This window comes from Schistocerca piceifrons, chromosome 2 (assembly GCF_021461385.2).
Source record: "Schistocerca piceifrons isolate TAMUIC-IGC-003096 chromosome 2, iqSchPice1.1, whole genome shotgun sequence".
NCBI classification, from domain to species: domain Eukaryota; kingdom Metazoa; phylum Arthropoda; class Insecta; order Orthoptera; family Acrididae; genus Schistocerca; species Schistocerca piceifrons.
The window spans coordinates 1,033,325,242-1,033,341,945 of record NC_060139.1 but is presented as its reverse complement, the minus strand read 5'-3'; the positions used below and the strand labels follow the sequence as shown (position 1 = coordinate 1,033,341,945).

At 45.6% G+C, this 16,704-nt stretch overlaps 1 protein-coding gene across 1 annotated transcript in view; it reads left to right on the top strand.

Annotated features, from left to right (window-relative positions):
• The window catches only part of LOC124777870 (dehydrogenase/reductase SDR family member 11-like), a 141,577-nt gene that overhangs the window by 59,440 nt on the left and 65,433 nt on the right, over positions 1-16,704 (top strand). The gene's annotated exons all lie outside the window — the stretch shown is intronic.

Sequence of the window (16,704 nt, the reverse complement as noted above, 5' to 3'; positions counted from 1 at the left end):
CTCTGGTGAGCGGTTTGCGGGTTTAAATCACCTCGGGGTATGCGGTGCATCTGGCCTGCGGTCGTCGCATGGTGACGCTGGCAGCAGTCCTCATACGCAAGGGGTGTTGGTGCATGTCAGAGTATGGTGCAGCGAGTAAGTGTGCAGACGTTTCCAGACGTGCTAATGGTGACTGTGTGTCGAAAATGGCTCAAAGAACACATATTTATGACGTTATGAGGGGTAGAATGCTAGGGCGACTGGAGGCTGGTCAAACACAGCAGGTTGTAGCATGGGCCCTCTGTGTGCCACAAAGTGTGATCTCAGGAATATGGCAACGATTCCAGCAGACAGGTAACGTGTCCAGGCGCTACAACACGGGACATCCACAGCGTACAACACCATAAGAAGACCGATATCTCACCATCAGTGCCCGCAGACTGCCACGGAATACTGCAGGTAGCCTTGCTCGGGACCTTACCGCAGCCACTAGAACAGATGTCTCCAGACACACAGTCTACAGGCGACTGAACAGACATGGTTTATTCATCCGGAGACCTGTAAGGTGCATTCCACTGACCCCTGGTCACAGGAGAGCCCCTAAAGCCTGGTGTCAAGAATACAGTACATGCTCATTGGAACAGTGGTCCCACATTATGTTCACGGACGAGTCCAGTTATAGTCTGAACAGTGATTCTCGCCGGGTTTTCATCTGGCGTCAACCAGGAATCAGATACCAACCCCTTAATGTCCTTGAAAGGGACCTGTATGGAAGTCATGGTTTGATGGTGTGGGGTGGGATTATGATTGGTTCACGTACACTCATGCATGTCTTTGACAGAGGAACTATAACAGATCAGGTGTATCGGGACCTCATTTTGCACCTGTACCTCTGCCTTTTCAGGGGTGCAGTGGATCCCACCTTCCTCCTAATGGATGATAACGCACGGCCCCACCGAGCTGCCATTATGGAGGAGTACCTTGAAACAGAAGGCATCAGGCGAATGGAGTGGCCTGCCTGTTCTCCAGACCTAAACCCCATCGAGCACGTCTGGGATGTTCTCAGTCGACGTATCACTGCACATCTTCAAACCCCTACAACACTTCAGGAGTTCCTGCAGGCACTGGTGCAAGAATGGGACGCTATACCCCAGCAGCTGCTCGACCACCTGATCCAGAGTATGCCAACCCGTTGTGCGGTCTGCGTACGTGTGAATGGGGATCATATCCCATATTGATGTCGGGGTACATGCGCAGGAAAAAGTGGCGATTTGTCGCACATGTGTTTCGGGACGTTTTTCTCAACTTATCACCAATACCGTGAACTTACAGATCTATGTCTTGTGTGTTCTCTATGTACCTATGCTATTATCGCAAGTTTTGTATAGTGCCACATTGTGTGGCACCACATTCTGCAATTAACCTTAATTTATGAGCATGGATGTATATATATGATCAGAACTGTAATTCTCTGTGACTGACAGAACGGCCACACGAATGCTTTAGTGTTGCTCGTGTTTAGTGCCGTTACCGAGACTTATAGGGTGTATGTATGAGGGATGTGTACAGCGTCAGATGTTAACTGATCACTCTGAAGATACATTGGTGTCAATCAGTGTTTTTAGCGCCTCACAGAAATTAAAGTGACCTCACTTTATGTCACCATTTCGGTGGCTGATCGAATTGTATAATATTCATATTTGTGGGGAATTCACGTAAGATAGTGGCCCAATGTTGAACTGGATGAGAATTTGATGATAGACATACTTGTGATCAGGGCAGTCACACTTGCTGTCAAGGTTCCAGTCGACTACATCTGAGCATTACAACATTCACCATACTGTACACAAAACACATTGCAACCCCTTCATATCTGCAGTGGCCGTCTGAGGACAGGTGATGCACTTCTTGCGACATTCTGTGGTATCCCCTACCATTGGTCGGAAACTGGCAGCAGCCGGACCAGGTAATTGCTTTAGGCCGCCATTAGCACCACAAAAAAAAAATAGTTACCATGACTGGGAACCAAGGACTGCTAAAGAATGGCATTACGCTTTGTTCACCGATGAGTTGCATTTCTGCACTACCACAGATGACCTTAGTCGGAGAGTATGACGGCGACCTGGCCAGAGCACCCATTCTCCAAATGTTCTGGAGATGCACAGCGGTCTTAGCTCCTCATGTCATGGTGTACTTCGTACGACTTCAGCTCAAGGCTGGTAGCGATTGTGGGAAGTCAGGCAGCATAGTGGTTCAGCACGGTGATCCTGCAGCATCATGTTTTGTCTCTGAAATGCCAGTACCATGCTGCAATTTTAAAACAGGGCTATGCTTGTCTACAGATGGCATATGTCTCTGTGAACTGCACGATTCTGAGGTACTCCTGTGGCCAGCAGGATCCCCTGATCTGTCCACCACAGAACATGTGTGGGAGCAGCTAGCATGCCAACTCCATCCCATTGCCAGCATTCAGGATATCAAGGACCTGTTACAAGAGTTGTGGGCTTGCATGCCTCAAGAGACGATAGCGAATTTATGACTGTAGTATCACCCCACAGGCGTCGCAAAGTTGGCAACAAAATTGCAAGTTTCCTTTAGATGGCAACAGTGGTTGCACAGTATCTGTCGAACCCAGTGTTGTGGACCCGCTGAGCCAAGCCTGCACTGGCTCTGGACTCGGAACGCCCTTTGCTGCTGTGATATAGGACAGCCGGTGGCAGCCACTCAACCCATTTGCACTCGGAATCTCTTTGCTACGACACAGTAGTTCTTGCTTAGTACAGTGAGCCTCTTCCTTGTCGACACTGAGAGCAGGACTTTATTTGTTGCTGCATTATTTGTAATGAGTTTTCGTACGTTTGGTGAAATAAAAGCCAAGTAAATCTGATGTTTTTTGTGTTCACTTGTTAGTTAATCATTTCTACTCTGGTCCAGCTTTCCTATGTTGATAGTTACCGCACCACTACGTAGCCATCTCACCTTACCGTTTTGTACGAAACGTACACAACAATGACATCATTCCCAGTCCAATGAGGGTGTGTGTCCGGGCAAGATGGGGTACAATGTCATTCTGATAAATGGACTCAGACTGCCAACTTCTTCGTAAATGTGACTCGATTTTGCCGGCCGGAGTGGCCGAGCGGTTAAAGGCGCTACAGTCTGGAACTGCACGACCGCTACGGTCGCAGGTTCGAATCCTGCCTCGGGAATGGATGTGTGTGATGTCCTTAGGTTAGTTAGGTTTAAGTAGTTCTAAGTTCTAGGGGACTTATGACCACAGCAGTTGAGTCCCATAGTGCTCAGAGCCATTTGAACCGTTTGACTCGATTTTCTTCCTTCCTTTCTGGGTGCTTCACCTTTTGTCAGACAGTGTAAATTATAACAAATAAATTCAGATCACAGATTCCAATAGTTTATGAAATTATACATCGAATGACTGCAATCACAAGTCGATTATAGGGTATATTAAGCAAGTACATAAACGTAAATTAATTATGCGTGGAATCGTGAATATACTAGAGTGTTGTGGAAGGATAAGACAGTCATGTCAGAATAATTTCATAAATCAGTTTCACTGAAAATCGTAGCATTATATCGGCCATTAGGAAATAGCTGTTTATGTTCAACATTTGTTCACGGCTTACACGGTTGCGGAAGAAGACGTTTACCTGCGTTGACGACACGTCTTGAAGGCAGCTCTAGAGCTAAAAGGGACCTTGGATCTCATTATAATCTTAACAAAAATAGATGAGTGCAGCCCCCTTGCTGGGTTGGAAATCGGGACTACGATTCTAGCTGTGTAGCCACTGAAGCATGATCAGGGACACCACTCAGCCTCAGAGATCTGTCTCTAATTCGTTGCTCAGTCGGGTGTCATTCGTTTCCCATTGGTTTGCGGTTGCTCATCCGTTCTTTGTCTAAAGGAACATGGGCACAGCAGTTTGCCGCCATGCTCATAAATTCAGAATAATTACAGAACGTGGCCCTACACGAAACTGTCGCTAATAGCATAGGCACATTGGGAACACACACGGCACAGATCAGTAAGTACACGGTATTGGTGATAAGTTGAGAAAACCGTCCCGAAACAAATGTGCTACAAAACACCATACACAGGCCGCACAACGGGTTGGAATACTCTGGATCAGGTGGTCGAGCAGCTGCTGGGGTATAGCCTCCCATTCTTTCACCGATGCCTGTCGGAGCTCCTGAAGTGTCGTAAGGATTTGAAGACGTGCAGTGATACGTCGACCGAGAGCATCCCAGACGTGCTCGATGGGGTTTAGGTCTGGACAACAGGCAGGCCACTCCATTCGCCTCATATCTTCTGTTTCAAGGTACTCCTCCACGATGGCAGCTCGGTGTGGCCGTGCGTCATCATCCATCAGGAGGAAGGTGGGACCCACTGCACCCCTGAAAAGATGGACATACTGGTGCAAAATGACGTCCCGATACGCCTGACCTGTTACAGTTCCTCTGTCAAAGACATGCAGGGGTGTACGTGCACCAATCATAATCACACTCCACACCATCAAAACACGACATCCGTACAGGTCCCTTTCAAGGACATTAAGGGGTTGGTACCTGGTTCCTGGTTCACGCCAGATGAAAATCCCGCGAGAATCACTGTTTAGACTATACCTGGACTCGTCTGTGAACGTAACCTGAGACCACTGTTCCAATGACCATGTTCTGCGTTCTTGCAACCAGGCTTTACAGGCTCTCCTGTGACCAGGGGACAGTGGAATGCACCTTGCAGGTCTCTGGGAGAATAAACCATGTCTGTTCAGTCGTCTGTAGACTGTGAGTCTGGAGACAACTGTTCCAGTGGCTGCGGTAAGGCCCAGAGCAAGGCTACCTACAGTACTCTGTGGCCGTCTGCGGGCACTGATGGTGAGATATCGGTCTTCTTGTGATGTTGTACACTGTGGACGTCTCGTGTTGTAGCGCCTGGACACGTTTCCTGTCTGCTGGAATCGTTGGCATAATCTTGAGATCACACTTTGTGGCACACGGAGGGCCCATGCTACGAACTGCTGTGTTTGACCAGCCTCCAGTCTTCAGTCCGGAACCGCGTGACTGCTACGGTCGCAGGTTCGAATCCTGCCTCGGGCATTGATGTATATGACGTCCTTAGGTTAGTTAGGTTTAAGTAGTTTTAAGTTCCAGGGGACTGATGGCCTTAGATGTTAAGTCCCACAGTGCTCAGAGCCATTTTGAGCCAGCCTCCAGTCGCCCTAGTATTCTACCCGTCATAACGTCATCAATATGTGTTCTTTGAGCGATTTTCAACACCCAGTCACCATTAGCACGTCTGGAAATGTCTGCACACTTACTCGCTGCACCGTACTCTGACATGCACCAACACACGTCTGCGTATGTGGACTGCTGCCAGCGCCACCGTGCGACGACCGCAGGTCAAATGCACCGCGTGGTCAAACCGCGAGGTGATTTAAACGCGCAAATCGCCCACCAGAGCGTTGTTTCACCATGTATCAGCATTATCCTTAAATTAAGGGCATGAGTGTAGACTTCAGCATGATTTAGTCTCTGTTACCTTGGAGCCTAGCGTGGAGTGTCCAGCCTTGCTATTAAATGAGTCGCCTCGCGAGAAGATCGACCGACGCCATAACTCAGGGGCGGGCAGGAATCCTGCACGTGTGCGGTGCACTTGCACGCGTGCAGTTAGGTGTTCTGCGTGCACACAGGGGCATACTGGCCACCCGCTTCTCTCCCCTCCCCACCGTACCATCTCTCCGCTCCTTTCTTTGCAATGCGTTTTGTTTCATAGCTTGCTTTATTGAATAAAGGAATAAGGTTAATAGGAGTGCTTGAAAGAAGTCATGGGGTTGAAAGAGTACCTATTACCTACGATACGTTTTATTTATCACAGATGTTTACAATACTTTTAATGTATGGAACTAAATTTCTACACACAAACGCAAAGAGTTGCATAAATTTTCATCACTGATATTTGCTCTTAACCAAGACTTATTAATTTTCATAACAGAAAAAAATCTCTCACAAACCTATGTCGAGCCAAACACTGACATTATCTTCCGGCTTCGCGATGGAGACGAGGAAACTCTTCCTGTGTAAAGTCGTGATAAAAGCATATTACACGTCTTGCCTAAAGGAACTTATCTCTCACACGAGAATTAAACTGCAGATCTATTAATTCCATTTGCAAATTGGGATGAATATCATCTACAGAAACAGCAAATGGTATCGAGAACCATTCAAAAGCTTGGGATAAATATGATATATTCCCAAATCGCTTGAAAAATTCCTCTTTTATTGCACTAAGTATGAAAACATATTCTGTGTAATGTAATATCGTGTATAGACACCTTTTATTAACCTGACACGTTCCACATCATTACGAAGTGTCGTATTCGTGATCTGTGGAACAAGTACTAATCTAATGTAATCTAATCTTTGCAGTTTTGTTCTCGCACAGTAGACAGAGTAGGGAAATGCACTGCGTTACCTGACGAGAGCTGTCGTTCCCACAGCTCAAGCTTGCTAGTGAAAGCTTGTACCTTTTCAGCCATTTCACAAATTAGCTGATTTTCTCCTTGTAAACTTGTGTTCCATGCATTCATGTGTCCGGTAATGTCCACTAAAAATGCAAGGTCGGCAACCAACTCTGGATCTTCTAACTTGGGGTCGTACCTTCCTTTGTCCTTTAAAAACTGATTTATTGGTATTCTCAGCTCAAAAAATCTTTTGAGTACATTACCGTGGCTAAGCCAGCGGCCTTCACTGTGATATGGTATGTTACCGTGCTCTTTCGCAATTTCAGTTAAATATATATGAAACTGTCTATGTGTAAGCCCGTGGGATCTCAAATAATTAACTGTCCGAATAACCACTTGCATGACGTCCCCCAGTTTTGCTGCTTTTGCACAGAGTACTTCTTGGTGCAAAATGCAGTGGATGCTGTACAATGATTCTTCTGCACGCTGTAGCTTTTTTCTTAGTAATCCAACAAATCCCATTTGTTCCCCTGTCTTTGCAGGTGCTCCGTCTGTTGTCACAGACACAAAACGTTCCCAGTTTAAGCCAGCTGAATCGACAGCTTCTTCAATGGCTTTTAGGATGTCGGCGCCGGTGGTCGTGCTTTTTAAAGATATAATATCTAAAAAAATCCTGTTATGTACAGAGCAGTGTCCATGCCGCAAACATAAATCAATAATTGCGGGGTATCTGAAATATATGTGGAATCATCAAGTGCGATGGAATATGCAATAAACTCCTGCACTGCACTCCTTAATTGACGGCAAACGTCACCTGTCATAGCACTCACAGTTCGCCGAGAAAAAGTGATAGCTCGAAACTGATTTGCATTCAGTGGGCAAAGTAAATCAGTAGCGTCATTGATGCACTCTTTATAAACTCACCTTCAGCAAATGGTTTTCCAGCTCTCGCTATATTAAGCACAGTCTTATAACTTGCACGTACCGCTGGGCTATCATTGCTGTCGTCCTGAACAATTGAAAGCAGTGCTCCATAAAATGTTAAATCAGTTGGATGAAAGACATGTCGACAGAAAGTCGCAGATCTCTCGTCACAACGGCAACTTACGTCAGATTCATCTAATATCGTGAGATCGCTCTTCTTAAGCTCAGTCAATTTCTCTATCCGCTCAGAATCCGACAATAAATTGTACACGTCCTTATGAAGACAGCCAAGTCACAATGAGAGGAAGCTGAAAGGCACGCGTTAAGCTCACGCAGATTGGCGTGAGGTCTGGAACAGTTAAAGGAATTAATAGTAGCAAATAAAGTACGTAGTTGATGTAATACTTAACTTTAATCCACAACTGTAGAACATCTCTCTTGACGGTACATGTTATAACCACAATATAAAATAATATCAAATGCTATGGCGCCTTGCTAGGTCGTAGCAAATGACGTAGCTGAAGGCTATGCTAACTATCGTCTCGGCAAATGAGAGCGTAGTTGTCAGTGATCCATCTATGGCTAAGTCAGCTGTACAACTGGGGCGAGTGCCAGTAAGTCTCTCTAGACCTGCCGTGTGGCGGCGCTCGGTCTTCAATCACTGACAGTGGCGACACGCGGGTCCGACGTATACTACCGGACCGCGGCCGATGTAAAGGCTACCACCTAGCAAGTGTGGTGTCTGGCGGTGACACCACATTACACATTTCGAATTGTCACCTTTTTGCACAAACAAAAAATGGACCCTACCCGACGTACTTATGTCGATTTGGGAAAAGGGCAACATCAGCGTGTGACTGTGGCGATCCGGAGGGTACACCCGAGCATGTTGTTTACGAATGTCCCCTCTTCAATGATGTCGCAAACACACTACGAGACAGACTACCCAACCATGACACGTATCAACTGCTCAGACGAGAGGAAACTTTTCAGACCCTAAACACCTTGGCAAACGAGGTATCACGAAAAGTTCTAACTGAATATCTAAGAGAGATACAGTAAATATCAAGGACAATAATCACCGATTTCGATCAAGAGCCCTTTTCCCATGCCGCCTGTGCGTGGACTGGCCGACTTCATCCGTGTTGGAATCCGCCATGTGCAGGACTAGGGGGAGTAGGGATCAACCACCGATTATGACACACACCGGACATGACGTAGGATAAGTTAGTTTGTAGGACTTAGATATAGGAAATTAGAATAGGTACTGCAGCGAATTATAACGTCGAGGCCTGCCCAGTGCCAGGGGCATGTTCTTCGGGATTAGCTCGAAGAACAAGGTATATTATAGTAGGTTTATATTCTCACTGGCGCACATGTGACGCTGCAGAATATATATATAAATTCAATTAGTTATAGGAATTAGGTACAAACATTAGATGTAGATATTAAATGCCCATTGTTGTTAGCAACTGTAGCTCACTATAAAACTAAAAAACTAGCTGCACAATTTAATAAAAAATGTATAACTGTTAGGACCCGCTAATGAGCTAAGGAAGTGGGTTAACTTGTACTAATTATAATGGTTATCTTAAAGAATTTTTTTAAAAAAAAATGAGTCTCCCATTCCTTTTTAAAAGATGGCAAATCTCCACTTCTCCGTTTCCTTGATTCACTCTGCATTTTCCGGTTCTTGAAATACAACGTTCCCTACGTAGTGTTCGCTTCTCATCAACGTCCGCAGCTTAGCCTGGTACTACACTGCCGCAACCTGCCGGCTGTCGCCACTGCCCCGGTCGACGATTGTAACTAACGCTCACGATCGTTACAGCTTGTATTTAAAACAAATATGATTTGCAGAATGAGATTTTCACTCTGCAGCAGAGTGTGCGCTGATATGAAACTTTCTGCACACGTGCAGCGCTGTGCGCTCATGAGCCCGCCCCTGCCATAATTAACCACGGTCGCGTTCGTCACCAGTGGTCACCCACCATGCTGCCACTGAGTTAGTTGATGCTGCAGTCTATGTCACCCACTTGCAACGAGCCTGTACAACACTCATCGCTATATATAAAAAGCCAGTACTCGCTTTTAGAGGTTTGTAATTCACTCAAGATTTATTGTTGCAACAGTGAGTATGGAGTACATGAATTGATTACATTTACTGATAAATAGCAAAAGAGCATCTGACGTAAAAGGTATCGACCCATGCTAAAACATCCAAAGTTTGTCTAGCCTCCATGCGCGGCAATGCAGGGGCCTACTCTGGTATCCAATCGATAGTACAGGTGGCGAATACTGTCGTGAGATACGTAATTCCACGCCTGCTCGACCTGTTCTCGAAGTTCTGTAACAGCCGTTGGCTGACGAGTCACGCGAGTCAATTCTCGTCCAGTCACATCCCGCACGTGCTCAATTGGAGACAAGTACAGAGATCGTGGTGGCTAGGGAAGTTGCTGCACATCTTGCAGAGTTGAGTTTCATGTGCTGTGTGTGGAACAACACATCACCTTTCTGTTACAAGAATGGCAAAAGAACAAGTCTAACAACATTCTGCACGTACCGAGAACTGGTTGGCATCCCCACCAGGCACACCAAAGTGAACGAGGGTTGTAGCTTATCGCACCCCAGACCATAAAGCCTGGGGTGGAGACAATGTGTCTTCGACGAATACGCTCTACAAGTCAGCGCTCACCAGGTATACATCGTATGCGTGAAGGACTGTCACTTGTGTGCAGGTAGGATCTGCTTTCGTTGCTGAAGACCACGCGGCGCCATTCCATCTTCCAAGTGATCCTCTTACGGCATCGGCCGAGCAGTGCATATCGATGCTATGGTGTGAGTGGAGGGCTAGAGTCCCACCGCTAGTAACCAGTTCGCAATAGTTCATGTTCTATGCTATGGTAGCTGTATGACATACCACTGCTACCCCTACAATACGACGATCCTGGCGGGCGCCTATCCTGTGTGAACGTAGAGATACATATATATGGATGTAGGTTCACTTTGATCACTGATGCCAAGATCGTTACATAACTCACGCAGCCCGTCCAAATAGCGTGGCAATAGTCCGAAAGGACCATGCCACCACTCGGAAGGCTACACCTTAACCCAACTCGCTCAGTTGGTTGTAGGAAGCATGACTGCGTCTCCATGGCATGGTTGCCTGCTAGCTTCACACCTTTACACTACACGAAGTCTTCTGGCCGTGAGAATTCCCTATTAGAGAGCATACATTGTCCAGTCCCAAAATAATAATAATAATAATAATGATTTTATTAAGCAGTACTTGTCAGATGAAATAAACTGAGAAGAATTGTCACTTCATGAAGTTAGAAACCTCAGAGTTTAAGCATTGAGAAACCCTGGTGGAGGATATTTGTGAAGGGGAGAGAGATAAGACGTATACGATCAAACCACGCACATTAAGACATTGTTTTAACTGCAGTTGGACAATAGAAGTGTTCCATATGTTATGTAAAGTAGGGTCCTCCAGTAGCCCATCAGATGACGGACTAAACATGTGATGGTACTATTTGAGACTACGCCAAGGGATACAAGCCCTGACGTCAACGAAATAATTGCAGTATCCGTAAGTGGTAAGATCGAGCAGAAACCTCTAGGAGAAATCCGACATTAAAGTATTTACGTGTCAAGGGAACCAGGTAATGGAAATATCCCGAAAGGTTATTATCGAGGGTCATCTGCAACTTAGACGGCATATGAGCAAGAGATAAAATGAGAAGAGTCAGTCTGATGGAGAAGATTGATGGAGAATTCTGATGGAGAAGTCTGACAGAGGAGTCCGAGAGTAGTAGTACGGCAGTCCACCGCAATCTGAGTATGCAGAAGTAATGTTCGCAGCGAGAAGTCGGTGATCAGATCTGGAGACACACACAGCAACTGCAAGATATGTCTGGGCAATAGCTCTGAACAGAGACGATCTGTCTTTGTCTCAAGGAACAGCTAGCACTTGTAGCTTCGTAATTAACGAGAACAATTTTCGGAATAGTAATTGTCTCTTGTAGACTTAGGCGAGTGGCCTGTTGATATTAGTAAATTGAGTCTGACAAGTAATACAGAAAGGGATTAGGAACTGGCACCTCTTTTATAAGTTATCAAAGAAAATAAAGCTATTACTTAAATAAATACTGAATTCTTCAGCATGCCCAGCCTGCTATTAGTCCTAAAAGATTACCACTGTAACCAACAACCACCCAGTTCTACCTCAGAGAGCTTTCTCCCTCTCATCTCGACAATAAAGGTGGACACTCAAACAACCCTCAGATTGTCGTCAACGTCCTGATCACACTACAAAACTGTGCTTGGACGCGACAACACAGACGACATTTTGCTAGCTATATCACTATCTGTTGGCGGACGGCACTGAAGCCATTATCAGTACATCTACTATCCCCCCAGGTGATATATGCCATGATCTGATGAAACTCAACGTCGTCTTTCAAGGTGTACCACTTTTTCCGCCAGTATACATAATTATCAAAAAGTTGCGATAGACAGATACCGCCCACAGGAAATTTAAAGAGGCCTTTGGAGAAAAGAGAAGCAGCTGTATGAATACCAGTCCAAAACAAGGAAGAGAAAGCTAAAAGGTGGAAGGAGTTTATACAGAGTTTGTACAAGGGAACTGAAGGCAGTGTTATAGAACTGTAAGAGGACGTAGATGAACATGATGTGTGAGACATGATACTGCAAGAAGAATTTGATAGAACAGTGAAATACCGAAGTCGAAACAAGGTTTTGGGTGTAGATGACAAATCGTCAGAACTGCTGATCGCATTGGGGGAGCTAGCCATGACAAACACTCCCATCTGGTTTGCAAGATGTATGAGACAGTCGGAATACCGTCGGACTTCAAGGATAATACGGTAATTCCAGTTCCAAAGAAAGCAGGTGGTGACAGGTGTGAATATTATCGAAGCTGTCAATTTAATAAGTCATGGTTACACAGTACTGACACGAATTCTTTACAGAAGAATGAAAAAAAAACTAGTAGAAACCAAAATCGGGGTCGATCAGTTTGGATTCCGGAGAAATATAGGAACACATGAGCCAATACTGACCCTACGACTTATCTTAAAAAATAGGTTAAGGAAAGGCACACCTAAGTTCATAGCATTTGTAGATCTAGAGAAAGAAAACGACTCCAGTACTCTCTTTCAAATTCTAAAGGCAGCATGGGTAAAAGACAAGGAGCAAAAGACTGTTTACAACTTGTACAGAAACCAGACGGTGATTATAAGAGTCGAGGGTCGTGAAAGAGAATCAGTGGTTGGGAAGGGAGTGAGACATAGTTGTAGCCTATCCCTAATGTTATTCGTTAAGTACATTCAACAAGGAGCAAAGGAAACCAAAGAAAATTTGGATTAGTAATTAAAGTTAGAGACTGCCCATGACACTGTAGTTGTGTCGGAGACAGTAGAGGACTTGGAAAAGCACTTGAAAGAATTGGACAGTGAAATGAAAAATGTGTATAAGATGAGCATGAACAAAAGCAAAACAAGGAGAATTAAATCAGGTGATGCTGAGGGAATTAGATTAGGAAACGAGGCTCTGTAGGTAGTAGATGATTTTTGTTATTTGGGCAGGAAAATCACTGATGATGGAAGAAGTAGGGAGGATATAAAATTTAGGTTGGCAACGGCAAGAAAAGCGTTTCTACAAAGAAGAAAATTGTTAACATCGAAAACACATCTACATCTACAAAGATACTCCGGAAACCACCGTATGGTGCGTGGCGGAGGGTACCCTGTACCAGTACTTGTCATTTCCTTTCCTGTTCCACTCGCAAATATAGCGAGGGGAAAACGACTGTCTGTATGCCTCCTTATGAGCCCTAATTTCTCGTATCTCATCTGCCTGGTCCTTACGCGCAATGTATGTTGGCGGAAGTACAATCGTTCCGCAGTCAGCTTCAAATGACGCTTCTCTAAATTTTCTCAATGGTGTTTCTCGAAAAGATCGTCGCCTTGCCTCCAGAGACTTCCATTTGCGTTCCAGAAGTATCTCCATAACGCTTACGCGTTGTTCGAACCTACCGGTAACAAATCTAGCAGCCCGTCCCTGAACTGCTTCGATGTCTTCCTTCAGTCCGACCTGGTACGGATCTTGAACACTCGAGCAGTACTCAAGAAATCCTCTATGCGGTCTCCTTTATAGATGAACCACTCTTTCCTAAACTTTTCCCAATAAACCGAAGTCGAACATTCGTCTTCCCTACCATAGTTCTCACATGTTTGTTCCACCTCATATCGCTTTGCAGAGTTATATCCAAATATTTAAACGACTTGACTGTGTCAAGCAGGACACAAGTAATACTGTATCCGAACATTACTGGTTTGATCTTCCTACTCATCCGCATCAACTTACATTTTTTCACATTTATGACTAGTTGCCATTCATCACACCAACTGGAAATTTTGTCTAAGTCGTCTTGTATTTTCCTACAGTCACTCAACTTCGACACCTTACCGTAGACCACGGCATCATCAGCAAACAACTGCAGGTTGCTGCCCACTCTGTCCGCCAAATCATTTATGTATATGTCCTATCACACTTCCCTGGGGTAATCCTGACGAAACCTTTCTCTCTGATGAACGCCCGCCCTCCAAGACAATATGCTGGGTTCTATTGTTTAAGAAGTCTTCGACGCATCCTCAAGTCTGTGAACTAATTGCATATGCTCGTACATTCGTTAACAGCCTGCAGTGGTGCCCTGTATCAAATGGTTTCCGGAAATCTAGAAATATGGGGTCAGGTTGTTGCCCTTCACCCATAATTCGCAGTCTATCATGTGAGACAAGGGCAAGCTGAGTTTCGCACAAGCGAAGCTTTCCAAAACCATGCTAATTCGTGAACACAAGCTTCTCAGTCTCAACAAAGTTTATGATATTCGAACTGATGAGAATATGTTCAAGGATTCTGCAATAAACAGAAGTTAAAGATATTGGTCTGTACTCTTGCGCGTCCGTTCTTACACCCTTCTTATGTACTGGAGTCACCAGCGCTTTTTTCATTCACTTGGGACTTTATGCTGGGCGAGAGATTCATGATAAATGCAAGGTAGGTAAGGATATGCACTCATGCTCATAAATTAAGGCTATGCTGATAAATGGTGAAACAACGCTCTGGTGGATGGTTTGCGGGTTTAAATCACCTCATGGTATGACCATGCGGTGCAATTGACCTGCGGTCGTCGCACGGTGGCGCTGGCAGCAGTCCACATACGCAGAGGTGTGTTGGTGCATGTCAGAGTACGGTGCAGCGAGTAAGTGTGCAGACGTTTTCACACTTCCTAATGGTGACTGTGTGTTGAAAATGGCTCAAAGAACACATACTGATGAAGTTATGAGGAGTAGAATACTAGGGCGACTGAAGGCTGGTCAAACACGGCAGGTCGTAGCACGTGCCCTCCGTGTACCACAAAGTGTGATCTCACGATTATGGTTCAAATGTCTCTGAGCACTATGGGACTTAACTCTTGAGGTCATCAGTCCCCTAGAACTTAGAACTACTTAAACCTAACTAACCTAAGGACATCACACACATCCATGCCCGAGGCAGGAGTCGAACCTGCGACCGTAGCGGTCGCACGGTTCCAAACTGTAGCGCCTAGAACCGCTCGGCCACTCCGGCCGGCTCTCACGATTATGGCAACGATTCCTGCAGACAGGAAACGTGGGAAACGTGTCCAGGCGCTACAGTACGCGACGTCCACAGTGTACAACACCACAAGAAAACCGATATCTGACCATCAGTGTCCGCAGACGGCGACGGAGTACTGCAGTAGCCTTGCTCGGGGTCTTACTGCAGCGACTGGAACAGTTATCTCCTGGAACACAGTCTACAGACGACTGAACACACATGGTTTATTCGTCCAGAGATCTGCAAGGTGCATTCCACTGATCCCTGGTCACAAGAGAGACCGTAAAGCCTGGTGTCAAGAACATAGTACATGGTCATTGGAACAGTGGTCCCAGGTTATGTTCACGGACGAGCCCAGGTGTAGTTTGAACGGTGATTCTCGCTGGTTTTCATCTGTTGTGAACCAGGAACCAGATAGCAACCCCTTAATGTACTTGAAAGGGGTGCAGTGGGTCCCACTGGTGGATGATAGCGCACGGCCCCAGCGAGCCGCCAGCGTGGAGGAATATCTTGAAACAGAAGGTATCAGGCGAATGGAGTGGCCTGCCTGTTCTCCAGACCTAAACCCCATCGAGGTCGTCTGGAATGCTCTCGATCGACGTATCGCTGCACGTCTTCAAACCCCTACGACACTTCAGGAGCTCCGACAAGCACTGGTGCAAGAATGGGAGGCTATACCCCAGCAGCTGCTCGACCACATGATCCAGAGTATGCCAACCCGTTGTGCGGCCTGTGTACATGTGCATGGTGATCTTATCCCATATTGATGTCGGGGTACATGCGCAGGAAACAGTGGCGTTTTGTAGCACATGTGTTTTGAGACGTTCTTCTCAACTTATCACCAATGCCGTGGAATTACATTTCTGTGTCGTGTGTGTTCCCTATGTGCCTATGCTATTAGCGCCAGTTTTGTGTAGCGCCACTTTGTGTGGCACCACATTCTGCAATTATCCTTAATTTATGAGCATGAGAGTAGATTTAAGAGTTAGGAAGTCTTTTCTGAAAGTATCTGTATGGAGTGTAGCCATGTATGGAAATGAAACACAGACCATAAACAGGTTAGCCAAAATGAGGATACAAGCCTTCGAAATGTGTTGCTATGGAAGAGTGCTGTAGATTACATGTGTAGATCACGTAATTAGTCATGGGGTGCTGAACAGCACTGAGTAGAAAGAAATTTGTGGCACAACCTGATCAGAAGTAGGGATCGGTTAGTATGACGGATTATGAGACATCAACGGATCAGCAGTTTAGTATTGGAAGGAAGTGTGGGTGGTAAAAATCGTAGAGGGAGATCAATACAGCAGATTCAGAAGGATGTAGGTTGGAATAGTTATTCGGAGGTGAAGAGGTATGCACAGGACAGAGTAGCATGGAGAGCTGCATCAAACCAGTCTCTGGACTGAATATCACAACAAGCCCGACCTCTTGCAGGTATCCGAAATGGCAAGAGATGGTTCGTGCATAGAAGACTCTACGCTATTAGTGTGCAATAGACTGGGTCGGATTTGAAGCGTACGCAAATGTCTGAGGCGGTTAGGGCGACCTGTCACGCAAAGCGGGAAATGCGGGTTCGAGTCCCAGTGTGGTACAAATATTAAGTTACTGCCATTGATTCATTCAGTGCTGGAATGCGAGAAACGTTACTGAAAACGTT